Raw genomic sequence first — 26,988 nt, 5'->3', positions numbered from 1 at the left:
CAGTCCAGGGAGGACCTGGCTTGGCAGTTCGGGCTGGACTGTTCCCATGGGGCACAGGGTCAAGACTGATTTGCATATGGCTGGGTTCAAACTGGAATGGCATGGTGAGCAAAAAAACGATGGATTTAGGCCCAGATCTCTGTACTGGGGTGAATGTATGACATTGTTCTGCATTCTGTATATCAATTGTTGTTTTTGCATTTGTCACCCCGAGTGGAAAGGGTATGCTCAGACGTGAGCCCCTTGCTCTCCATGCCACTGGAATCAAGCTATCCTGGCTGACGAGGGCTGAAAGCCCGAAACCGGTCCTAGGATGCTTGTTTCCAGTCCAGGGAGGACCTGGCTTGGCAGTTCGGGCTGGACTGTTCCCATGGGGCACAGGGTCAAGACTGATTTGCATATGGCTGGGTTCAAACTGGAATGGCATGGTGAGCAAAAAAACGATGGATTTAGGCCCAGATCTCTGTACTGGGGTGAATGTATGACATTGTTCTGCATTCTGTCCATCAATTGTTGTTTTTGCATTTGTCACCCCGAGTGGAAAGGGTATGCTCAGACGTGAGCCCCTTGCTCTCCATGCCACTGGAATCAAGCTATCCTGGCTGACGAGGGCTGAAAGCCCGAAACCGGTCCTAGGATGCTTGTTTCCAGTCCAGGGAGGACCTGGCTTGGCAGTTTGGGCTGGACTGTTCCCATGGGGCACAGGGTCAAGACTGATTTGCATATGGCTGGGTTCAAACTGGAATGGCATGGTGAGCAAAATAACGATGGATTTAGGCCCAGATCTCTGTACTGGGGTGAATGTATGACATTGTTCTGCATTCTGTCCATCAATTGTTGTTTTTGCATTTGTCACCCCGAGTGGAAAGGGTATGCTCAGACGTGAGCCCCTTGCTCTCCATGCCACTGGAATCAAGCTATCCTGGCTGACGAGGGCTGAAAGCCCGAAACCGGTCCTAGGATGCTTGTTTCCAGTCCAGGGAGGACCTGGCTTGGCAGTTCGGGCTGGACTGTTCCCATGGGGCACAGGGTCAAGACTGATTTGCATATGGCTGGGTTCAAACTGGAATGGCATGGTGAGCAAAAAAACGATGGATTTAGGCCCAGATCTCTGTACTGGGGTGAATGTATGACATTGTTCTGCATTCTGTCCATCAATTGTTGTTTTTGCATTTGTCACCCCGAGTGGAAAGGGTATGCTCAGACGTGAGCCCCTTGCTCTCCATGCCACTGGAATCAAGCTATCCTGGCTGACGAGGGCTGAAAGCCCGAAACCGGTCCTAGGATGCTTGTTTCCAGTCCAGGGAGGACCTGGCTTGGCAGTTCGGGCTGGACTGTTCCCATGGGGCACAGGGTCAAGACTGATTTGCATATGGCTGGGTTCAAACTGGAATGGCATGGTGAGCAAAAAAACGATGGATTTAGGCCCAGATCTCTGTACTGGGGTGAATGTATGACATTGTTCTGCATTCTGTCCATCAATTGTTGTTTTTGCATTTGTCACCCCGAGTGGAAAGGGTATGCTCAGACGTGAGCCCCTTGCTCTCCATGCCACTGGAATCAAGCTATCCTGGCTGACGAGGGCTGAACGCCCGAAACCGGTCCTAGGATGCTTGTTTCCAGTCCAGGGAGGACCTGGCTTGGCAGTTCGGGCTGGACTGTTCCCATGGGGCACAGGGTCAAGACTGATTTGCATATGGCTGGGTTCAAACTGGAATGGCATGGTGAGCAAAAAAACGATGGATTTAGGCCCAGATCTCTGTACTGGGGTGAATGTATGACATTGTTCTGCATTCTGTCCATCAATTGTTGTTTTTGCATTTGTCACCCCGAGTGGAAAGGGTATGCTCAGACGTGAGCCCCTTGCTCTCCATGCCACTGGAATCAAGCTATCCTGGCTGACGAGGGCTGAAAGCCCGAAACCGGTCCTAGGATGCTTGTTTCCAGTCCAGGGAGGACCTGGCTTGGCAGTTCGGGCTGGACTGTTCCCATGGGGCACAGGGTCAAGACTGATTTGCATATGGCTGGGTTCAAACTGGAATGGCATGGTGAGCAAAAAAACGATGGATTTAGGCCCAGATCTCTGTACTGGGGTGAATGTATGACATTGTTCTGCATTCTGTCCATCAATTGTTGTTTTTGCATCTACAACCGCGCCAAGCATCAATCTACGCAATACACCCCATATTACAGTAACTATGGCATTCATCCCCGTTTCACTTCTTTGATTCACCCCGCTGTGGTGCCTGATGTACCTGAAGTCGGTACCAAAACCAAACTCATCCAAAGTATCCTGCAGAACACTTACAAAAACTTGAATAAAGCAAAAATAACCTACAAAAACATGGCGGATAAACACCGGAAGCTAAATCCTTCTATAAGAAGGGTGATGTAGTATGGTTATCCACCAAAATCATCAGATTCCGGAAATATAGCATATTCAACCCTAAGTACATCGGGCCCTACAAAATAAAGAGAGTTATCTCCCCACGGGCAATGATGCTAGCTCTTCCAAAAACACTAAAAATCCACCCGGTGTTTCACATCTCGCTTCTGAAGCCATCTTACACTCAGTAAAAAAGAATCCTTCTCCTGTCTGGATTGACAACGAACCTGAGTACGAAGTCCGGGCCATCCTCGACTCCAAAATGCGGGGATCCAGACTATGGTACCTTGTGTCCTGGAAAGGGTATGGAATGGAAAACGATTCGTGTGGGAACCAGCCACGGGAGTACATGCTTCCAGATGTGTAAAGGCTTTCCATTCACGACATCCCCACAAACCCGGCTCGTGGCAGCGGTCTCGTGGAGAGGGATGTGCTGTCACGGCTGCAAACCTGACCGCTGCCCCCTTCAGGAACCGCGGGTACGAAGCTGCCCGTTGGGACCGGGCAGCGGTAATGTTCCGAGAGATGCGTACCACATGGGGGACTAATGATGGTGCCAATCAACTACATCTCCCAGCGGCCTTTGGTTACGGTGACGCGCGCGCACAGGATGTGATGCGGTGTGAGGTCCGGGAAGCTCTGAAAACCGGAGCTGAGGAAGAGAAGCTTGCAGATTATCCTGGAGCTTAATCTCGGCGCGTGATGAATCCTTTGTGGTGTTTCCCGGGTGAGGTAAGGGTGTCAGTGACACCGCCAAGAGTCCTTTTGTTCCAACACGCTAATGAATTCTTCAACCCTGATAAACTTGCTAACTAACTGCCAATTTGTGAGACTTTAAGGGAACTAATTACCCTGCCAAAGGATTGTGCATGAGACGCACGGAAACGAGTGTCGTTACAGGTGGTATAAGAGCAATACCACGCTGTGGATTTAATTTCAAAACCATGTTCTGCCATGCCATATGCTAACAATCAACGCTAACTGTTATACAGCTGCATATCTATGTACAAGTGATACATGTGTGTGTGTTTGTCTCTTCTTATAGCTGGGTGTTTATAGAATGGCCGCTAGGCTGCAGCATAAGACCTTCTTTCCCAGTGACGCCTACGAGCACACCCTTTATGGTTGGTACATGTCATGTCCGCAAAGGTGGGGGATATTTTCAAATGCAGAGTGAACTGGGGGTTTATGTGTTGTTTCTTTATCAACAGTCCTGCCACATGAGTTGCGTGTACCGAATTGCGGCAATCCTGCGTTAACAGCAACTAGCTGGCCTTGAAGAGGCTTTGACGCACATTACTCGTCCTTCTTCTGGCAAAGCTAGATTTGGTTCTTTTTCTTTACAGGTAGACCAGTTGTTTAAGGTAGACAGACTGGTGGGGCTAGTGTTTAATGTGTATGGCATAGTGTTAACAAACCGTGTGCTTCTTTTACACATCTCCCTCCCCGCTGTTCCCTTCCTTTCCTCCCCCCGATTGACCCCCTTAAGCTTCCGTGCCTTTACAGCAACTCGGAATTAAGGTTGTCAATAGGGGGGCCCCTATTGTGCAACAAACCGATCCTGAGAGGCCTCTGCGGGACCTGACAGCCAGTCCTAAATCTGGACCCCACAGCTGTCTATGAAGCCACCAATGCTGCAGTTGTATTTGATGAGAACCTGTGGTGTTTCGGTTTTTTGGTGCTGGCATGGCCTCGTTGTCTGTCTGTCTGTGAGTATGGATGTGCTCATTTTGTAGAGTTGGTATTGTCTCCCTATAGCACTTCAATCTTTCCTCTCCAGCCTTGTCAGGATTCAGCTGGGGCAGATTTCTATTGGCAAATGGTTCTGATCTACTCTGCCTGCTCTGCTACCTGTGTGAGGTGCATTCCTTTGCTTCAATTAAAACACAGCAAATCAAACAGCAAAGCTGTGTGTTCACTCCACACAAACATGTATACAGGAGAGAAAGTGAAGTTTCCATGAAACACATTAGCAAACAGAAAAAAAGAAGCATTTGAAAAGCCAATAGGTCTCTGCGGTGAAACCTATTGGTTTTGGCAATCTTTTTCCACCCTAGAAGTCTGCTGGAATATGAATGATCCAGAGCAGTCATATTTGAATGGGGTTTCATAAATTTCACAAAAAACATTTAAAGATGGCTGCCACGAAAATAAAGGGGCTGATTATAAGTTTGGTGGTCGGAGGACTGCCAAACTCATGTCGCAGTAGAGGAGGTCAAGTCACCGCTGCACCGGCTGTCTGAAAACCATATTACAACTTTAGCATTTCAATGAATCAATCAAGGTGTTTGTTAAGCGCGACTACTCACCCGTAAGGGTCTCAAGCTGCTAGGGGAGTTTTGCAGGTTCCAGTCTATCAAGGAGGGGGTCTGTCGAAGAGCCAGGTTTTGAGGTTTCTTGCGAACATGGGGAGCAATGTTGTCTGTCTTAGGTGGAGCAGAAGGTCGTTCCAGGCTCTGGCCATGAGGAAGGAGAAGGAGCGGCCTCCCAATCTGGTCTTTCTGGTGCAGGGGACTGTGGCATAGGAGAGCTGGGATGATTGTAGGGTCCTTTGGGGTGTGTGGAATTTGAGTCAGCTGTTCAGGTATGCTGGTCCGGTGTCGTGGAGGGCCTTGTGAGCATGGGTGAGCATCTTGAAGGTGATTCTAACTTCAATGGGGAGCCAGTGGAGTGTATGCAGGTGCTGGGATATGTGGCAGTGACTTGGCAGGTTGAAGACCAGTCTTGTGGTGGCGTTTTGGATGTTCTGTAGCTTGCTGGTGAGTTTTTTGTTTATTCTGGCATAGAGTGCATTGCCGTAGTCGAGTCTGCTGATGACCAGGGCATGAGTGACGGTCTTTCTGTCTTTGAGGGGGATCCATTTGAATGTCTTACCTAGGAGGCGGAGGGTGTGGAAGCAGGAGGACGAGACGGAGTTGAGCTGGCAGTCGATTTAGTACTCTGAGTCCAGGATGATTCCCAGGTTGCCTACGTGGTCCATGGGGGTGGGCAGGCTTCTGAGGGCGGGGGGCCACCAGGTGTCGTTCCAAGCATTAGGGTTTGGGCCCATGATGAGAATGTTCGTTTTGTTGGTGTTTAGTTGTAGGCAGCTGTTTTTCATGCATTTGGCGACGGATTCCATGCCTTCCTGAAAGTTGTGTCTGGCGGTGATGTGTTCGTTGGATAGGAAGAGGATGAGTTGGGTGTCGTCTGCGTATGAAACAATATTAAGTCCATAGGTTCTGACGATGGGGGTGAGCGGAGCCATGTAGATGTTGAAGAGCATAGGGCTGAGGGTTGATCCCTGGGGGACTCCGCAGGTGGTTGGTGTGGGGTCTGAGAGGAAAGGGGGGAGTCTGACCCTCTGCGTTCTGCCAGAGAGGAAGGAGCAGATCCAGTCGAGGTCCTTGTGTTGGATCCCTGCGTTGTGGAGTCTGCGTATTAGGGTGCGGTGAGAGACTGTGTTGAACGCCGCTGAGAGGTTGAGGAGTATGAGGGCTGCTGTTACTCCTTTCTCCAGTAGGGAGCAGATGTTGTCTGTTGCAGCGAGGAGGGCGGTTTCCGTACTGTGGTTTCTTCTGAAGCTGGATTGGGAGGAGTCGAGGATGTTGTGCTCTTTGATGAATGAGGTGATTTGGCTGCTGATGACTTTCTCGATGACTTTACCTGGGAACGGGAGCATGGAGATGGGTCTGTAGTTTTTGAGGTCGTGGGGTCCAACAAGGGTTTCTTCAGGAGGGGGATGATCTTGACGTGTTTCCAGTCATCGGGGAACGAGGTGGCTGCCAGGGAGCGGTTGATGGTGTGTCAGAGCACGGGTGCGATGGTGTTGGCGCCTCTGTTGAAAATGTGGTGAGGGCAGGGGTCAGTGGGGGCCCCGAAGTGGATTGACTTCATCGTCTTCAGTGTGTCTTCGGTTGTGAGGGCTGTCCAGTTGTAGATCACTGGCTTCAGGGTGTCGGGGTGGTTGGTGAGGGTTCAGTGTGTTGGTTGTCTTCATCGAAGCTGTCTTAGATTCTCTTGATTTTGTCGCAGAGGTCTTGTGCAGGAGGGATGTCGGTGGACTCGCTGGTGGGTTGGGCAAACTCCTTGATGTTGAAGAGTTCTTTTCTGTTGTGTGCATGAGTGGAGATTCTGTCTTCAATAGCTTTTTCCTCGTTTTCCTGATGAGTTTGTGGTGAGCGTTGGTGGTGGCTCTGAAGTTGTTGTGGGCTTCTGTGGATTTGGTGTTCCTCCAGACCTTTTCGAGGCGGTGGCAAGTGCGTCTGGACTCACGAAGTTCGGTGGTAAACTATCTAGCTTTCTTGGTGTGGATGTTGTTGTTTTTCTTGAGGGGGCCACGGGGTTGGCGCTGTCGGAGATCCATCTGTGCAGGGTTGTGGCTGCGGTGTTGGGGTCATCGTTTTCCGTGATGGTTGAAGTGGAGTTGCTGAGTGATGACGTTAGCTGGTCATTGTGATTCTGGTCCAGTTTCGTCGTGGGAGCAGGTGCTGGTGTCTGTAGTTGGTGGGTGTTCTGAAGGTGAAGTGGACGCATCGATGGTCAGTCCATGGGAGTTCGGTGGTGTGGCTTAAGGTGATTAAGTTTCCTGTTGTGAAGAGGGTCTCGAGGGTGTGTCCTGCTGACTGCGTGGGTTTGGTCACGATTTGGCGGAGTCCAATGTTGTGGAGTTTGCCCAGGAGGGATGTGATGCTGGGGTACAGTTGGTTGTCGAGGTGGAAGTTGAGGTCTCCCAGTAGGGTGTAGTTGGTGGACGTGTTGGCATGCAGGGAGATGATGTCCGTGATGGAGTTGGTGAAAAGTCCGCAGTGTCCTGGGGGTCAGTAGATGAGGGTTCCTCATAAGGTGGAGGTGGGGCTGGCCAGTATCTTGAAGTGAAGGTATTCTGTCAGGTCTGTGGACTAGTCGGGGAGTGTGCTCAGGCGGAGGGTGGACTTTTGGACGATGGCGATTCCTCCTCCTGGGTGGGTGGGGCGGTCCTTCTTGGAGATCTTGTATCCTTTGGGAATAGCGATGGCGATGTCCGGTCCGGAGGTGATGTTGGTCCAGGTTTCGGTGAAGAATGCTAAATCCTGGGCGGTGCTGTCGAGGAGGTCTCAGATTATCGGCGGCGTGTTTTTTGAGGGATCAAACATTGAGGAGGATGCATTGCAGGGTCTTCGGTTCGGTTGTGTTCTTGCGGGCGGGTTGCTCTGGGTCCTCAGTCTTGGTGGTGCTGCAGGTGTGCCGGCTGCAGTGACAGCTGAAGGGTCCGTGTGTGTTGGCCGGTGATGCTAGCTTGCAGTTGTTGTTGCGGCCTGGGTTGAGTGCGTGGAGTGCAGTTGGGTCATAGCATTGGTGGTGCAGAGATCCAGGGTTCCTGGCGCTGGTTGCGGTTGGTTCGCGGATGGGCGCAGAAGGGCTTGCCTTTGGCACGCCTTTGGCACGCCTTCGGCGTGCCAGTTGCACGGCTTCACAGTGGCCCCCATTAAGTAGGGGCCGGGGAGGGCTGGACAGCTGGGAGGCGGGAGCGGGGAGAGGAGCCGGATTGGGCCAGTCGCGCTGGTTTTCCTGGGGGGGAACGTGGGCAGCAGCAGAAGGGAAAAAATGGGTGGAAAAAGGCAAAGGAAAAAGTCAACAAGAGAGGGGAAAGAGCAAATAAGGCAGCAAAAGTGCAAGCAGAGTGGAGGAAAGACACAGAGGACACAGACGACAGTGGAAGGGGGAGATTGAGATGAGGGTGAAAAACGAGTGAAAAAGGAGGAAAGACACAGAAGGAGAGTGAAAGGGGGAGATAGAGATGAGGGAAAAAATAAGTGAAAAAGGAGAGAAAAAGCGGAGCGAGAGAAAGGAGACACAGGTCCACTGGACCACCAGGGATGAGGAGCATGTAAAACCTGCAGATGGAGGAGGGCCTCCAACACCAACACTCAAGAGGGCAGGGGCTCGGGGGAAGGCATCAATTAATGGTGGAGCTGCGAGGGAGGGTGAGCAATTTCACTGACAATGAGTCAGTGGTCTTGCATTTGGACCATCACTGGATTGTCGCAATTGCCAAGGAACCGTGTTCCCTGGTGGTGACCCAGTGGTCTGAGCCTCACAATATGCTAGTGGTGTCATTGCCACACTGCCATACATATTACAATTTTCAGGACAGCCAGAGGAGTCATGAAGGTCCTTACTCCATGATACTGCTGGTAGTCATGAAACAAATGTGACCATAAAGGGTCCCCTTTTGCCCCATGCATGAGGGCGCATGCAGGGAGGCACATGTTGTGCCCTCGTGTGCATGCTCTCCCAGTTCCAGCACAGTATGGAATTCACAGTCCATGCCATGATGGGAAGCCCTGTGGCGGTCCCATGGCACTGCCTTTTCATGGTTCACATAGGGTCTGCTCACAAGAAGTGCAGAAGCAATCCTAAGCTATGCAAAAGTAAAGCTCCCACTGTCATCGGTCCACGTATGAAGAATAGAACTGGGGAGGGTTCTGCAGATAAGGATAGCAACCCCACTCCTTATAGAGGGTATCAATGAAGTTTGAGGTCCAGATTGAGTGGGATTAAAGACATAAGTGCAGCCGTTCCCACCTAGTCCAGCCTAAGTCTTTCTGCCCCTGAGGGAAAGGAGGATTTCTTGATAGAGGGCAATGTACATTTTTAGGGAAACAAGGAAGAATTGTGTCTCTTTGTGTTTTGTGTAATTGGTCATCCTGTTTGCATTGGCAGAAATAGTGGTATATGGGAGAGACATCATGGTGATGGGGGACGAGAGAAAAATATGGTGATGCTCTGAGGTATCAAAGCAAATGGGGAACGGTCAAATGGGCACCAACTGGATGGAAAATGGAAATGCTAAGGAGCTGAAATACTGCTCAATGCAGGAGTCCAGTGAGGGAAGGGAGCCTGGAGGAGATTGGGGGGCACATGGTGGAGGAGGAGAGAGGAATGAAAGGTATGACAGGGGCTTTAAAGAAAAAGAAGAAGGGGATACAAGGCCCAAGCACAGCAGTCGAGATGAAACCAGGATGAGCCGAGAGTTCTAAACTGTCAGCAGCAAGTCTAGCTTCCTCAAGAGTCCAGGTCATCATGTGGGATGGGAGCAGCTGACAGAAGAAGTGCCCTTGGAGGTCAAGGCATTTGAAGGAGTCGGGCCTGCACTTAGTTTCCATTTTAGATTGCAGCTTTATTCTGACATCTTTTTCTTATAGTGACTTTTTACACATTTTTCCACTAACACAAGAATGTGAATCACAAGAATTTATTCTTGGTAGGCATTTATGCACTTTAGTGTACAGGTTTGATCCAGGGTTGGAGAAGACAATCAGAATACGATGCCCTTGTTTTCTCTTTCTCTGCTTGTTAGGAGACAAGCTGTTTATGCTATTCTGCACCTCTGTGACAGTGCTATGAGGACAGTGTTTTATTATATAAAAGGCATCCATGATATATTTGGTGAGAGGGGCACTTCATGCAGGGATTATCATGGAACCCCTGTGAACTGTGAGTGAGATGCAGCCCAGCTGACTCCTACCTGTATCCTGCAATGGACGGTAGCCTGCACACTATAGTATTAGTAACAAATAGCATTGAGGTAACATTAGCAACAATTAACAAGGTTGAACTGTTTGTAGTGATCACCGTTCTAATTATGCTGATTTTAGTAACATAGCAAACACAAGCTAAGGAACGGTGATGGATTTAACCCAGATCTGTGACAGGGGGTGAGTGTCTGAAAAGTTTCAGCGCTCCATCCATCATCTCCTTGTGTTTGCTTTGTTTGCCCTAAATTGGCAGGGTATGTCCAGATATAGGCCCCTTGCTCACTTTGCCACTGTATTCAAGCTAGCCTGGCTGATGAGGGGTGTTACCCCAAAACCTGTCCCAGGATGATTGTTTCCTGTCCAGGGAAGACCTGGCTTGATAGTTCGGGCTGGACTGTTCCTATGGGGAACAGGGTCAAGACTGATTTGCATATAGCTGTGTCTGAACTGTGGTAACAAAGTGAGCTAAAGAACGATGATGGATTCCATCCAGATCTGTGACTGGGGGTGAGTGTCTGAAAAGGTTCAGCGCTCCTTGTATTTGCTTTGTTCGCCTTAAGTTGGCAGGGTATGCCCAGATGTTGGTCCCTTGGTCACTTTGCCACTGGATTCATGCTAACCTGGCTGATGAGGGGTGTTACTCCAAAACCATTCCCAGGATGCTTGTTTCCGGTCCAGGGAAGAGCTGGCTTGATAGTTCGGCCTGGACTGTTCCTATGGGGAACAGGGTCAAGACTGATTTGAATATGGCTAAATCTGAACTTGGGTGGCGAAGTAAGCTAAAGAATGATGATGCATTCAACCCAGACCTGTGACTGTGGGTGAGTGTCTGAAATGTTGCAGCGCTCCTTTAATCATCTTGTGTTTGCTTTATTTGTCCTAAGCTGGTAGGGTAAGCCCAGTTGTGTGTCCCTTGCTGACATTTGCACTGAATTCAAGCTAGCTTGGCTGGTGAGGGGTGTTAGCCTGCAACCGGTGCCAGGATGCTTGTTTCCAGTCCAGGGAAGTGAGTTAAAGAGCGATGATGGATTCAACCCAGATATGTTACTGGGGGTGAGTGTCTGAAAAGGTTCAGCACTCCGTCCATCATCTCCTTGTATTTGCTTTGTTCGCCCTATGTTGGCAGGGTATGCCCAGACGTGGGTCTCTTGCTCACTTTGCCGCTGGATTCAAGCTAGCCTGGCTGATGAGGGGTGTTACTCCAAAACCAATCCCTGGATCCTTGTTTCTGGTCCAGGGAAGACCTGGCTTGACAGTTCGGGCTGGACTCTTCCCATGAGTCACAAGGTCAAGACTGATTTGCATATAGCTGGGTCTAAACTGAAGTGGTGCAGTCAGATAAAAAACCAAGATGGATGCAACCCAGATCTGTGACCGGGGGTCAGTGTGAGAAAAGCTTCAGCGCTCCATCCATCGTCAACTTGTGTTTGCTTTGTTCACCCTAAGTTGGCAGGGTATGCCCAGACCTGGGTCTCTTGCTCACTGTGCCAATGGATTCAAACTAGCCTGGCTGATGAGGGGGGTTACCCTGAAACCGGTCCCAGGAAACTTGTTTACGGTCCAGGGAAGACCTGGCTTGGCAGTTCGGGCTGGGCTGTTCCTATGGGGAACAGAGTCAAGACTGATTTGCATATGGCTGTATCTGAACTGGGGTTGTGAACTGAGCTAAAGAATGATGATGGATTCAACCCAGATCTGTGACTGGGGGTGAGTGTCTGAAAAGTTTCAGTGCTCCGTTTATCATCTCCTTGTGTTTGCTTTGATTTCCTTCGTTGGCAGGGTATGCTCAGTTGTGGGTCCCTGCTCGCTTTGCCACTGGATTCAAGCTAGCCTGGCTGAGGAGGGGTGTTACACTGAAACCGGTAAAAGAATGATGGTTTCCGGCCGAAGGAAGACCTGGCTTGGCAGTTCAGGCTGAACTATTCCTATGGGGAATAGGGTCAAGACTGATTTGCATATGGCTAAATCTGAACTAGGGTAGCAAAGTGAGCTAAATAATGATGATGGATTCAACCCAGATCTGTGACTGTGGTTGAGTGTCTGAAATGTTGCAGCGCTCCTGCCATCATCTTGTGTTTGCTTTGTTCGTCCTAAGTTGGCAGGGTAAGCCCAGTCGTGGGTCCCTTGCTCTCTGCTCACTGGATTCAAGCTAGCATGGCAGATGAGGGGTGTTTCCCTGAAACCAGTCCCAAGATGCTTGGTTCCAGTCCAGGGCAGACCTGGCTTGGCAGGTTGGGCTAGACTGTTCCCATAAGGAAGAGGGTCAAGACTGATTTGCATATAGCTGGGTCTGAATTGGGGTGGCGAAGTGAGCTAAAGAGTGATGATGGATTCAACCCAGATATGTGACTGGGGTGAGTGTCTGAAAATTTCAGCACTCCGTCCATCAACTCCTTATGTTTGCTTTGTTAGCCCTACGTTGGCAGGGTATGCCCAGATGTGGGTCCCTTGCTCACTTTGCCACTAGATTCAAGCTAGCCTGGCTGATGAGGAGTGTTACCCCTAAACCAGTCCCAGGATGCTTGTTTCCGGTCCAGGGAAGATGTGGCTTGGCAGTTTTGGCTGGACTGTTCCCATGAGGCACATGGTCAAGACTAGTTTGCATATAGCTGGGTCTAAACTGGGGTGGCGAAGTGAGCTAAAGAACGATGATGGATTCAACCCAGATCTGTTACTGAGGGTGAGTGTTTGAAAAGTTTCAGCGCTCCGTCCATCATCTTCTTGTGTTTGGTTTGTTTGCCCTAAGTTGGCAGGTTATGCCCAGACGTGGGTCTCTTGCTCACTGTGCCACTGGTTTCAAGCTAGACTGGCTGATGAGGGGTGCTACCCTTAAACTGGTCCCAGGATGATTGTTTCCAGTCCAGGGAAGACCTGGCTTGGCATTTTGGCTAGATTAATCCCATAAGGAAGAGGTTCAAGACTGATTTGCATATGGCTGGTTCTGAACTGGGGTTGCAAAGTGAGCTAAAGAACGATGATGGATTCAACCCAGATGTGTGACTGGGATGAGTGTCTGAAACGTTTCAGCCATCTGTCCATCATCTCCTTGTGCTTTCTTTGTTTTCCCTAAGTTGGCAGGGTATGCCCTGTTTTGGGTCCCAGTTCACTTTGACACTGGATTCAAGCTAGCCTGGCTGATGAGGGGTGTTACCCCAAAACCGGTCCCAGGGTGCTTCTTTGTGGTCCAGGTAAGACCTGCCTTAGTAGTTTGGGCTAGACTGTTCCCATATAGAAGAGGGTCAAGACTGATTTGCATATAGCTGGGCCTGACCTGGGGTAACAGAGTGAACTGAAGAACGATGATGGATTCAACACAGATCAGTGACTGGGGTTGAGTGTCTGAAAAGTTTCAGCGCCTTTCCATCATCTCCTTGTGCTTTCTTTGTTCACCCAAATTTGGCAGGGTATGCCCAGACATGGGTCTTGTTGCCACTGGATTCAAGCTAGCCTGGCTGATGAGGAGTGTTACCCTGAAACAGGTCCCATGAGGCTTTTTTTCAGGTCTAGGGAAGACCTGGCTTGGCAGTTCAGACTGGACTGTTCCCATAAGGCACAGGGTAAAGATTGATTTTCGTATAATTGGGTCTGATCTGGGGTGGTGAATTGAATTAAAGAATGTGTAGTGTGCTGTCCACGTGCGCCCCTCGTGCATGGACACTCTTTAGATAAATGTCTTGCGCTGCCAGTTGGCACGCGAGCTGATCGAATGTTGACAGTTTGACTATGTGGTGCGAAGTCTGCGACGAGCTTGCACGCTTGCTGTGCGATGTTTGTGGGATTTTGACTTTGATTTACATTAAACGTACCTTTAACTTAGGATGCTTCCTGTTTTCACTACATTTTTTGTGGCAACGAGCAAGAAGAAGAAAGATCCCACACAGCACCCACGCCGTGGTCAAGGACATTTCTTTATCACAGAAAAATGAATGGATGACAACCGGCAGATTCATAAACACTCCTGAAGCTGGTGTGTTGTCTATATCAAGTGTAAGGCTTACACCTTCATCTGGCCTGAGCCACAACTTCCCTGCGGGACCTTTGCGTCCGTGCGTGTCGTAGATGTGAGGTAGCTCAGTGAGTGGATTACTTAAAGTTCAAGGCAGCCCTGTCATTAGCTCAATGTTTCACTTACGTGAAGAGATTTTCCCGGAACTCCTGTTTATGAGCTCCGCCTGCCAGTTGACAGATCCTATGCCAGTGGAAGACAACACTGCACATTACACGTCATTAGGAAATGCTTTCCATGAGAGGAACACCTTCCTCACTCAACGTCGTCGTATGCTGACATCTTCCTGGCAACCAACGCCTCCTGTCATCGCTTAACCCTTTTGGGACGTCTCCCAGCAGCGACAGCAGAGCACATTTGTAGTCGCACTGAATTTTGTCTTGCCGTCTCCCCTGAGGTGCTGTTTGCTTACAGCCTCTCTGCCTTTACACTCTTCTTTGCCCTGCGCACCATCTAAACAGTTTTCTACTCTTTCAGGTAAAGTTTTTCTTTTGTATAATTACCAAGTTCGCACTCTACACTGTGCTCATCTACTCACGGTGACACGCACACTTTGTTCCACTAAAGGATTTGGTACAATTTGTGCGCATAGCTACACGGTGATATGCACACCTTTCTTGGCAAATCAAGTCAACTGCGTGAGCATTCAACTATCGGAGACCCACACACTTGTGAAAAAATACTTCTATTTAACACAGTGACTCTCTCTTCTTTGTTAACCTATGTAATGCTATTGTGTGTGCACTTATTTACTCAGTGACACGCACACCTCGTCTTTCTCCCGCGAATTACCTTTATGTATACTTCCATGGGATAAATAGTGTTCTACCTAGAATTTTCGTATTACATTTTTATGCTGATAGTTTCTCTCACACCAGGTGTTATTTATAGTATTTTTCCGTGTTGTTTTTTTTCTGGCTACAAAAAGCTCCCTTCTAAAGTTTTAGCTGTCATCCTCCCTTGACCTTACCACCAAGCAAGCAGATCACCCACCACCACCGCTTCTAGACTCACCCGGTTAACCGCCCATTAAATGGCGTCATTGGCTTGATGCCTTTGAATCCTATTTAGGCGCTATAGGTGCGCACAGGTTTAGACCTGAAAGTAAAAAGTTCTTACTATTACATTCCTTCGGATTTGAAGGGGGGGCTACTCTCACACACTTACCTGATGTTGTGGGTGAAGAAAGTGAAGAACTCGATGAATATCAGAGCACTATTAGAAAATTAGCCAAAAGATATGATGTCCAGCCTAGTATTGTTGCATTAAGGCACAAATTCTTCAAACGTGTGCAGAAGAATGACGAGGATGTAGACACATACATCACTTCCCCATAGAAAAATGATTGCTGATTGTGAATTCGAAAATTTTAGTGAGCAGTTGGTACAAAACCAATTTATAAGTCAATGTTCTGAGAGAACAATTAGACAGAAGCTCCTGTCACTGGAGAACCCCTCTCTTGAAGAGTCCATTCGTATTGCCAAAAGCATAGAAACTTCACAGGTCTCAGTGAAAGAACTTTAAAACAAGACAGTTGAGGTTGTTACCCATTACTAACAACAAAAAAGACAGATATCTCTCAGAACAGTTTTTCTTAGAAGAACAGACATATACTTTAGGTGTGATAATCCTGTTCATTAAAAAAATGGCAGACCATGTCCAGCAAATAATGTGGTTTGCAGGTCTTGTGGTAAAGTTGGCCATTTTGATAAAGTGTGTCAGGGACACAAAAGAGAAAATGTCAGAAGAGGGCGTGTCAAAGACACTAGTGACAGTGACAATGAAGAGCCTTTCTCTGAAATGATAGACATGATTCTTGTAGTCACGGACAGTGAAATCAGGACCGGGGATCCCTCAGATTGTGTTGACTCCCATGAAAACATACTTGTTGGTGAAAAGAAGCTACGTCTCCTTGTGGATTCAGTTGCACGCATCACCATGATTTCTAAGTCACTTTTTACAGCCAATTGGGGCGAAAGACAGTTACTGTTCACTGATCATGCTCCTGTATCCTACGAAGGGTGTAAGATCGATCTCCTAGGATATTTTAAAGACATCATGGAGTTTAAAGGTAGGCACATTCAAGGTAAATTCTATGTAGCCATATAAGGTTTGAATATCCTAGGGTAGTTCCACCAAGGGTTGTTCAACGTGATGTTGTGTCCTGGTGCAAAGGAACAGGTTTTAGCCATTCGTGATTCCACACAAGTAGAAGATCTATTGAACAAGTTTCCTAAAGTGTTCCCAGGTGACTCAGGTAAAATAAAAGGTTTCAAAAATAGAATAAAATTGAGAGATGGTGCCATACCAATAAAACACAAACTGTTAAGTGTACCGTTTAGCATCAGAGAAGATCTGGAGAAATAACTCTTAACATTGTGTAAAAGAGGTGTGATTGAACCTGTCAAATCCTCGGAATAGTTATCTCCTTTAGTCATAGCGCGTAAAAAGAACAACGAGCTCAGAATATGCATTGACTTGCGCAGTCTAAATAAAGAAATATGGGTAGACTCTCACCCTCTACCTAACATCTGGGTAGAGAGGTGTGGTGCAGCGGCCAGGGCAGCTGACTTCAGAGCACAGGGTTTACGGTTCGATCCCCGGCGGCAGCTCAGCTCAGCACCATGTGACTCTGGGCAATAGCTCACTTAATTTCCACGATGGCCCCCAGCACCTTAAGACCCGTAAGGGTGAGTAGTTCGCGCTTTACAACTATGGATTTTAACATCTCTGAAATGCTGGACATGATGGCTAGAGCAAGGATTTTATCTAAACTCGACCTTGCTTCTGCTTATCACCAGGTTGAACTCGACAGAAAGTCACGCCATCTCACCGCGTTCAATTCACTATCAGGCATGTACCAATTCTGTTGAATGCCAATTGGTCTGGCTTCGGCAGCTTCCGTTTTTCAGCGCCTCATGGTCAATCTTCTTAAAGGGATTAAGAACGTCGCCATGTTTCAAGATGATGTCCGTATACACGCCACTGACCAGTCAACACATGATGAAACATTATGTCAAGTTCTGTTCACATTTCAAGAACATGGGGTTATCCTCAAGCGAGACAAATGTGTATTCTCAAAAGACTCTGTAGAATACCTTGGTCACACAATCTCGAGTGCTAGTGTAACACCCAACCCCAGTCTTGTTCAAGCCATCTTGGATGCTTCTCCTCCCAAAGACAAAACAGGAGTGAAGTCATTACTTGGGCTGACTGAGTTCTATTCTCGCTTCATTCCCGATTATGCAACCAAAGTACACCCCCATCTCCAACTTGTTAAACATCAAACTGTTTTTGTGTGTGATAATGAATGTAGGCATGCTTTTGAGTGGCTCAAAACTAAACTCACAATGGTCAAATCGTTGAAACCTTTTGATCCTTCAATACATTGCATCTTAACTGTCGACGCCAGCTGTTACGGTCCTGACCCAGCAACTAGGGACTCAAGAACACACAATAGGATTTGCATCTAGGGTTTTGAGAGACTCCAAATCACACTACTTAGTAATCGAAAAAGAACTACTTGCATGTTGGTGGGCCATCAAAAAATTTAAATGTCACCTATGGGGCAGTAATGTTACTCTTCAAACGGACCACAAACCTCTAGTGGCCATCTTAGGCAACACCAGCCATCGCAACACTACGCCACATATAGCCCGTCTTGCCTCTAAATTCCTCCAATTGAACTTCGACATTGTACACATCCCGGGGGTAGATGCACTTCCAAGCTTGCCTCCCATTCCTAACATGTCAGAGATTAGCAAGAAACCCAATGGCGATGAAGAGCTTGAGGACTGCATAGTTGCAGGCGTAGAACTACAACACGTTTGTTCTGTTAATGTAAATGATTGGTACTCTGCCATGGACAGTGATGAAGTATTAAAATGTGTAAAAAAATACATTACTGAAGGCTGGCCCAAAGAGAAGAGTTTAAATGTTGATGTACAACCTTATGTAAAAATCTGTGATTAATTATCTGTTGAAGATGGGGTTATTTTCAGGCTAGATAAAATTGTACCTGCTTCTGACCTCAGCAAAACTCTTTTGACCAAAGCTCACCATGGTCATCTGGGTGTTTCACTCACCAAACAAAGAGTTTGTGAATACTTCTGGTGGCCCCAGATGGACAGAGACATTGACGCCTTGGTCCAAGAATACCCCATTTGTGCTGGTAGTGACAAGACCTTACACATTTCTAACCCGCCCCTTACTCCCATTCCCCTTCCCGACAATCCCTGGGAAAAACTGGGAATCAATGTGTTGGGACCCTTCCACACCTTACCCCATCAGACGCAGTTTGTCATAGTCTTAGTTGACTATTACTCAAAATGGACAGAAGTCAAATTTGTAGCCAAAGTTGTCTCCAAAGAAATTCTCGACTTCATGAAAGATATTTTCATGCGGGAAGGATTTCCTAAGACAGTCATTTCTGACAACGGGGTACAGTTTATATCTGCTGATGTTGAAGAATTCTTCAAAGAATCTTCTATAATCTACCTCAAAAGCTCTCTCTATCATCCCCAAACCAACAGGCTTTTAGAGAGACTTAACAGAGTCATTGGGGACTGTATATGGTGGGCCATTGATCACAACAAAGTGATACCCATGGCTGTAAGAACCATGCTGTGATTCTACAGAACCATGCCCCACTCATCCATGGGAGTGTCTCCCTTCGAACTGCTTAAAGGCATAAAGGCCAGCACTGATTTAAGACCCGCATGGATGTCTAAGTGGTTCAAACATAGCACCCCTGCCCACGAGCTTGATGCTTTGTTTAGAAACAAAATTAGCAGTGTATAATCTAAACAAAATACATATTTTGACTCTAGGAAACATGTCTCCAACAGTAAGTTTGCAGTAGGTGACATAGTGAGAATAAAGAAACAAGGCTTTGTTAAGAAAGGTGACTCCAAGTTCAGCAAACCTGTTACCATTGATAAAATCTGTCGGAGTGCTGTAAGTGTCAATAAGTGTAACTGGTGGAATATGAACAAGATTGTCAAAGTCAATGATATGTTTGGTGAGAGTTAGGTTCCATGTTTTGATACGGTCTCAATACATTCCTCTTTTCAAACTCACAGTGCTTTGAATGTTGTTAATAACCCTCTTGTTTCCCCCAGGAGGAGTTGCAGAGATGTCAGATTACCTGTCAGGTTTAGGTAGATTTCTTCCCGTTCTCTCTCATTCACCTTCTCTCTCTCTCTCTCTCTCTCTTCCTTTCTTTTCCCTCCTTTTTCCCTTCCGTTCTCCAAGGGAAAGAGATATGTGTAGTGTGCTGTCCACGTGCGCCCCTCGCACGTGGACACTCTTTAGATAACTGTCTTGTTCTGCCTGTTGCTGATCGAATGTTGACAGTTTGACAATGTGATAGGACAGCTGGTGCGAAGTCTGCAACACTCTCGCACGCTTGCTGTGCGATATCTGTGGGATATTGTCTTTGATTTAAAATAAACGTACCTTCAACTTCAGATGCTTCCTGTTTTGACTACAGAATGATAATGGATTCAAACCAGATCTGTGACTGGGTTTTAGTGTCTGAAAAGTTTCTACGCTCCGTCCAATTACTCCTTCTGTTTGCTTTGTTCACCCTAAGTTGGCTGGGTATCAAACTGGTCCCAGGATGATTGTTCCTGGTAAAGGGAAGACTGTGCTTTGTAGTTTGGGCTGGATTGTTTCCATATAGATGAGGACATAGACACTGTAGGGGTACAGGGCTCATGCACCTGTACCCTCACCACTGGTATAGAGCATCCAGCTAGAGGGGCGACTGATCTATGCCAGGGCAGTGGGTTGTAGGCATGGCATACAGGAATATGTGCTATGCCGACTCTTCACTTTGTTCTGCACCACATCACTCAGCCTGCAAAGGCAGTGTGTGAGTGTAAAGGTACAGGACCTCTAAGGGTGGCACAATAAGTGCTGCAGCCCTTAGTGGCCTTCCCTGGTCACAGTGCCCTGGGTATCTGTGGTACCATTTACCAGGGGCTGACCTGTGGCCCGAGAGTGCCAATTGGGTGTAAAAGCTGCAGTTTTGGGGAAAGAACACAGGCCCGGGCAACCTGATTGGCAGGGACCCAGGTCACATCAAGTCAAAGTGCATCAGTAGTCTGGCAATAAGTGGGGGGTTACTGCAACAGAAACCCAGCTTCACACAACCACTGACTGTCGGATCTAGCATGATCAGTGGAGGCCACTGGAATGAAACATCAGCGGCCAAGGGGGAGATGGCAGCCCCACGTGTGGGTGGCAGCTCCTAGTTATAGGGTTGGAGTTAACCTCTTGGGCCGGCAGGAGGGAATGCCGGCAAAAGACCCCCATAGTTCTGCAATGTCCGATTGGCCCGAACAGAGTGGTGGGGCCCGACGACATGTCAGTGGTCATCGTGCGGGCCCTGCATAGAGGTTGCTGCAAAGAGCCACTGAATGCCGAGGAGGAAGGCCCCCCCACCAGGGGCAGAGAGCATGGCAAGGCAGCCTTGAGACTATATGGTACAGCAGGGGAGGGAGAGCAGTGCCCCCAGACCAGGTCAAGGTGTGCTCCAGGGAATGAGGATGGGGCTCATCAGTCTGAAAGGGCCGAGACATCAGGTAAGGTAACAGAAGCTCTGACGTATCCCCAGTGGTTGAGGAGCTCAGGGGAGATCGGCACTCCTATGCAGTTGCGAGTCTTCACACAACTTAAATACATCAACGTAAGCAATGATCAACTCTCCTCTTTACTACAGGGAACCTCAGCCATTGACAGCTGTCCACCTGTGTAAAGACCTTCCAAACTCAGCATCAGCTTTCCTTTCTCATGATGCAAGGGATTAGCTGGAATGGTGTCCCAGAGAGAATCGTGGAATGAAACATCCATTTATGGCCATATTTCAGACTTTGCTTTAGACTTAGACATCAGAACTTTGCGAGGTGACATGCAATGAAGTAATAACAGAAGGAAAGAGGTCACTCAAAGAAATTCAGTGTCCCATACATTGCTTAAAACCGCTTGCAGGATCCTTTGCTGTAAAATGTCTAATTCACAACAGAGCGAGTGCTGTGTGCTGTTAGGCTGGGACTGTGTGTCTGCAGCACAGTGTGTTACCAAATAGTCAAAAGCCCTGTTCAAATGTTTTTTTAAGTCTATCGGGAGCTTTTGGCATTTCTGTATTGAACATATTTTTGTTCAGGTAGAATACATTCTAGGATTGGCTAAATAGATAGCAAGTTGGGGTTCAAGGTTACCTTAAGGCAGATGCAATAGGGCATTCTGCCAGGGTTTTTCAATATGATCTATGTAATTAATGGTCTAAGTGGATATTCTTGCATCACATCTGATTGGAAACCTTCCTTGGTCCTTCAGTTGGTGACCGGATCCAGAAGCAGAAGCTGGCCATAGCTCCATGCATCAAGAGCATGAATCTCTCCTGTTCACAATGATTCTCAGATCTTTAGTACATCTCACGAGAGAGGAACCATATAATAATAAACATATTTTGGCCCATTGAAGTGCGATATGGTCACCTGCTAGAGCAGACTCAATCCATCACAATACATAAAATTGCATAATTCTATCTCTGTTTGAGGGGTGCAGTTTGTGGGGCTGATGGTGACTGGTACTGGTGAGCGCCTAACGACAGGTGGTGTACCGAGGAGCAGTTCCGCAAAGTGCTCTAATATAAACACTTGCACCTTTCTTCCAAAAGAGACCATGCACTATGCAGGTAGGACACTCAGGCTTTATTTGGCACAATCAAGAGACTTGTTTCAGCACTTCGTACCTTCATCAATCTTGCTCAGTTCTTAAAATCGCCATGTCGAATGCACTTTTTAAGCTCATCCCCTTCTATGAACATGGAAAAAATACTCATAGTTTGTAGTAACAAACCATGTTTGTCATAATACACGTAATTCATCTTAAAATATCATTGGTTCCACTGCAAGTATTTAAAAGTTTTTTTTAAATATTACTCGAACTGCAATCAACACGATAGATCCAAATAAAAAATATATTGCGCTGGTGTTTTTCAAACTGTCCTTATCTGTCCTCCTTAATCCCTGCTCGGCAGATGCCTACGCAGAGCGCTGCTACGGTATTCATAGGCACCACGATCCAGAACGGGCTTTTCTCAGGAGCCTTGCAAAGCACGTTACGAGTGATGTCACTGGCAGTGCATTGCGGGGTCGTAAGTTATAGTTAGCTCTGGTAAATATAACTGCCGAATTTTACTGGTTTTGTACAAGTGAATTCTGACCCTAACTATTTGATTTTTTCAGTGAATTACTAAGATTGATCAAATTCTATTTGATAACTATTACGTCCCTGTAACCTTTGTGTTTTTGGTGAATTTCTATGTTTTTTTATATAGTAGTCAAGTTTGCAGAGTAATGGAGAAAGGGTTCTGGGCCTCCGACCAGCTCTCAGGAATCTAGCTGTGTAGGACTTACAGGAGGTACCAGGAGGGCTTTTTGGCCCCCAAGGTCCCTCAGGAGTAAAGTGGACTTCAGGCCCCAACAAGTAGTTGACCCGAGCTGTATTTGCAGAGTGGTGGAAAAAGGTGAAATGGCCTCCAAAGATCTCTGAGCAATTCTGTTGTGTTGGACATACTGGAGATAACAAGAAGCTTATTTGGCCCCTAAGGATTTCCTTAGGGGCAACTACTCCTCCTGTTGCCTCCAGTGAGCCCACACAGCTGAATTGCTGAGACCTGGTAAGGAGCCACACAGCCTTTCTCCACCACTCTACAAACACACCTGTTGCACTACTAGCTGCGGGATGAAATCCTCTTGACTCTTGATAGTCCTTGGGGGCCAACTAGTCCTCCTGATACCTCAAGTAAGACCCACACAGCTGGATTGCAGAGAGGTTGTCAGAGGCCATGCCTCCTTCCTCCACTGCTCTGCAAAGGAGCCTCCTGGCACACTCCTGGTTGGGAGAAGAATTCCACTTTAGTCCTGATCTCCCCACCAGCAATGCAGAGGGAGGCGCATTTGCAAAGTGGTGGAGAAAGGGGGCATGGCCTCTGACCAATCCCATTGTGTGAAACTTCCTGGAGGTAACAGGAGACCTTGTTGGCCTCTACACACCCTCAGTAGCAAAGGGGACTTCAGCCCCCAACCAGCAGTGCGCCAGAAGGCTCATTTGCAGAGTAGTGGAGGAAGGGGGTGGGGTCATCGGCCAGTTGCCAGCTTTTGTGTTTCCCATGTCTTTTTTTAGGAAGGGGGGCCATGTGGCTTCTCTTCTCTAGGCCCTTTTGGGCCCCAGGGACCCCATTCTCCGGTGCCTGTCCCTTCCACCTATTGCGTGAGCCAGCACTGCTTTGAGATCCAGGGAGCTGCTAACATGCAGCTCCCTGGACCCCAAAGCAATGTCTCTTTTCCCTGCTTGCTTCACAGTGGGCAGGGTAACAGACACATGCTCTGCTTTCAGCAAGCGAGAGTATTTTGTATCCTCACTTTGTTAAAAGCAGAACTGAATTTGCTACAGCTCCTGCCAAGCTATATCAAACTGTAATGTCCTGAGGTCGGGCACCCCAGGTCATAGCTGGTGCCGGACTGGGGTGGTGGTTGTCCCCAGGGGCAGGAGTCTGAACAACCCCCTTCATTGTTGTGTTTTTGTGCCCCGGGTAGGTGAATATCCCTCGGACTGTGGGGTTGGCTGTAGTGCCTACTCCACATTTTTTTAAGAATGTATGTCCCCCGGGGAGGTGGTAGTCCCGGGGCTTAAACCGTCCGAGGAGAGGGGCTCTGTCCACCACTCCTATATTTTCATAATGCCCCAGGAATTGGCCCACCCAGGAGCTGATTTCTAACAAAGCACCAGCCAGTGCTTCATTTTTTCTTTTTTATTTCGGCAGGAGTGGTGAATCTAGATTGACTCCAGCCGAATATTTTTTTTTAAATGCTTGTTTGGCCCTGGGAGGTCCCTGTGATATCCCCCCCCCCCCCCAAGAGGCCTAGGGGAGCAGGGTGTTTCTACCCCTCCCCATTTTCTTTTTTTAATTGTTTTTTCTTGTGACTCTTTTGAGTCACAAGATGGCTGCCAACACTTCCTGGTTTAAACTGTTGGCAGTCAATCAGATGCCAGCACGAGATCGGGAGGGGTCGCAGATGCACAGCGTTCCTATATATACAATTAGGATTTTTTTTTAATTTCTTATGAAGTACTGAACGGATTTACACCAAATCACAAAAAGGCACTTCCTTGAACCAACATCTGCTTTCCTGCCAAATTTGGTATCATTCTGTTCAGCAGTTTGGGCTGTAGCTGTGTCTAAAGATCCCATGGGAATTACCATGGGAAAATACATTTTTAAGCACCGCTTTATATTGGGCCCCTCATTGACAGATCACCCCAAAACTTTCAAAATAGCAGCACAATTGAGCTTTGTTTTAGTTTTGAAAAGTTTGTGAAATTTCATCAAATAGCACCAAAGTTATTGGCAAACCAAAATAGGCTTTTCTTGTGGAAACTAGGTCCTAACTATATCTACCTACCTATATATGCATAAGAAAGTTTGCCCTCAGATGAAGGTGCACTCCCAAACAGATTCCAATAATTTATTCTGGAATGCAGCAAAGCCAGCAACATACAGAGAATTCTTATTTTCAGAGGCCTAACTCGTTTCAGACTTCCCCAGTCCTTGCTCTCAGGCCAACTGCATGACAATTCAGGAGATTATTGCAGGCACCTGCTCACCAAGTTCTACCCTGAAGTGGGCCTCTTGAGAATCACAACAAGAGGATGTCGTTATAAGTAGTCCTGTGTGACTTTATATTTTGTAACATTAGGAACAACAGGTGCAGGAGATTTCCAGCAAACCTGGTAATGTTACTTTGAATTTGCCCACTGGAGGGTGATGAACTGTGTTTTAATTTCATGTTTGGTTTCAGCAAACCCACTTGGGATAAAATGAAATGTGCGGGATTACTTATACTGACATGCTCTTGTTGTCTCCGCCTCCTTCAAATGACTTGTGTACACAAATTATAGCTAATCTGCTTTCAGGCACCATGAGCCGTTACACTAATAGGACACACTGTGCCTGTGTGCGCCTTGGTGCACCTTCATATTGGTGCGCAGGGTGCAAACAGGAACAGTGCACTCTATTACTGATGTCTCACTGCTCCCAGGGCAGGTACCGTCCACCTCTTGCCCTGGGTTCAGGGATTTGTGCTATACCGGGTAATAGGAGCAGCCTGTCGCCTTTCACAGTGGAAGCGGCACCTGCCTGAACTTCTAAGGGGGGCAGAGATGCCCACCTTCAAAAGTACTTTTGGAATTAACGGCCTGATTTAGATCTTGATGAACAGTTACAATGTGTACCCGATACCCCAACACGCCTAGCTCCCCATGAAGGATTTTATCCCAACTCACCATATGTCAATGCTATTTGTGACAGAGAATGCCATTTGCCACATGTAATTCATTAGCTTTTTACCTTCACATGCACAGACTAAGGGCCTGGTTTTGAGTTTAGCGGGCAGGTTACTCGGTCACAAAAAAGATAGATATTCACCCGCCTTATTACATGTGACATAAGGAATATCAAGGATAAAGTACCTCCTGCTGTACACCATAAGGCTATTTCAGGTCACCTAGGAATTCCATAATCATACAAAGAAACCGCGCTGAAGGCCGAGTTAGAAAGTTTTGGAACTCTGAGGTGACTTGCAATATCCTTATCATATACACCAGGCGGTCATTTATCCCATATAATACTTGATCATGACATCACCTTTCCCACAAGCCACTTCAAATCTTGGTGCACAGCTATTTCTTATGAAAGACTGAGCATGTTGGCATGCATGAAGAATAAAAATAAAAACTTTAGTGCAAAACTAAACACATCAAAACCTGTTTGATGTTTTTTGCTTACAGATATTAAAAACACTTCAACGCAAGTCAGTTTAAAAAAAAAAAAAATGCTGCTGTAGCACAAAATGTGTGCGTGCAGATAGATTCTACCTTTTCTCTAACTATCCAAGGAGTACAAAAAATAAACATGCTCATTGTGAACTAGATAAACAAGGCGTAGGAAAAGCAACTTTCCCCTTTTCCTTGCTTTAAACAGCTGCTCCGTGGCCTGATTTGCCTTTCACCTCAGCTGTGGCAGCAGGCAGTGTTGCATCAGAACTCGACTGTAATAATGCAATATTAGTTCTGATGTCTTTTCTTTATAATCGACGACTGAGGGTGTCACAAGTTGCTGAATATAAAGAAATTAGAGACTGGTGTTTAAACAGGGATTACAGAATCCGATGTTTTATAAAAAAATGACAGACTGGCATTTATACAGGTATTACACAGAGCCATGTATTCTAAATGAATGAGATACTGGTGTTATACAAGGATTACAGAGTGCCATGTATTACAATGGTTTGTTTCTTTCATACTACTATTTCTTCTGGACGGGGTTCTTCCACCTGCTGTAATGTGCGTTCTCCACTAGAGGGCAGTATTGCACTGAGAGATCTGAAGCACACCGTGGCCAATTACTCTAGTTGAAATGATTGGAACAAATGTGTGTAATATGCTCAGGTGCGTTGTGAGTGCAGTGTTACGTATTTAGGGCCTAATTCACAAGCCCATTGCGCCACTGGCGCATCACTTTTTGTGATGCACCGGTGGCGTAATGGACTTGCCCATATTCATACGGCCATGTGAGGTCAACCTACGTGACTATTCTTGTAAATATGGGCCCAATTCAAGCATTACTCTGTGTGAAAGGGGCGTTCCCTTGGCATTCCATGGGTGTTGCTCTGGGTGTTCCCAAGCAACGTCCATGGAACCTGACACGTTCCTAGAGTTACAATTTTCGTAAAGCTGGGAATGCGTCAGAATCCTACACCTCCCCAAGGGCAGTGTGGTAAGGGTGCAACGAGGACAAATATTTTAATTTCTCTTTGTTTCTTTCCTCTTTCTATGCGTGCAGAACGAGGAAAATGCCATAAATTATTGTTTTTGTGAAGGAAGATGTCCCTTCCTGCACAAAACATTCATCCCCGCAATGCAGACACCCTTGCATCATGACACAAGGATGCCTGCGCTGGCACGTGGCAGCCAATTGTGCTCCAGTGCAGGGGAAAGCACAGGGAAGTGTCATATTGTTGTTAATA

The sequence above is a fragment of the Triturus cristatus genome, chromosome 10 (assembly GCF_964204655.1).
Source record: "Triturus cristatus chromosome 10, aTriCri1.1, whole genome shotgun sequence".
Lineage (NCBI taxonomy): Eukaryota > Metazoa > Chordata > Amphibia > Caudata > Salamandridae > Triturus > Triturus cristatus.
The sequence above is the reverse complement of the archived record's forward strand: the minus strand, read 5'-3'. Positions refer to the sequence as shown.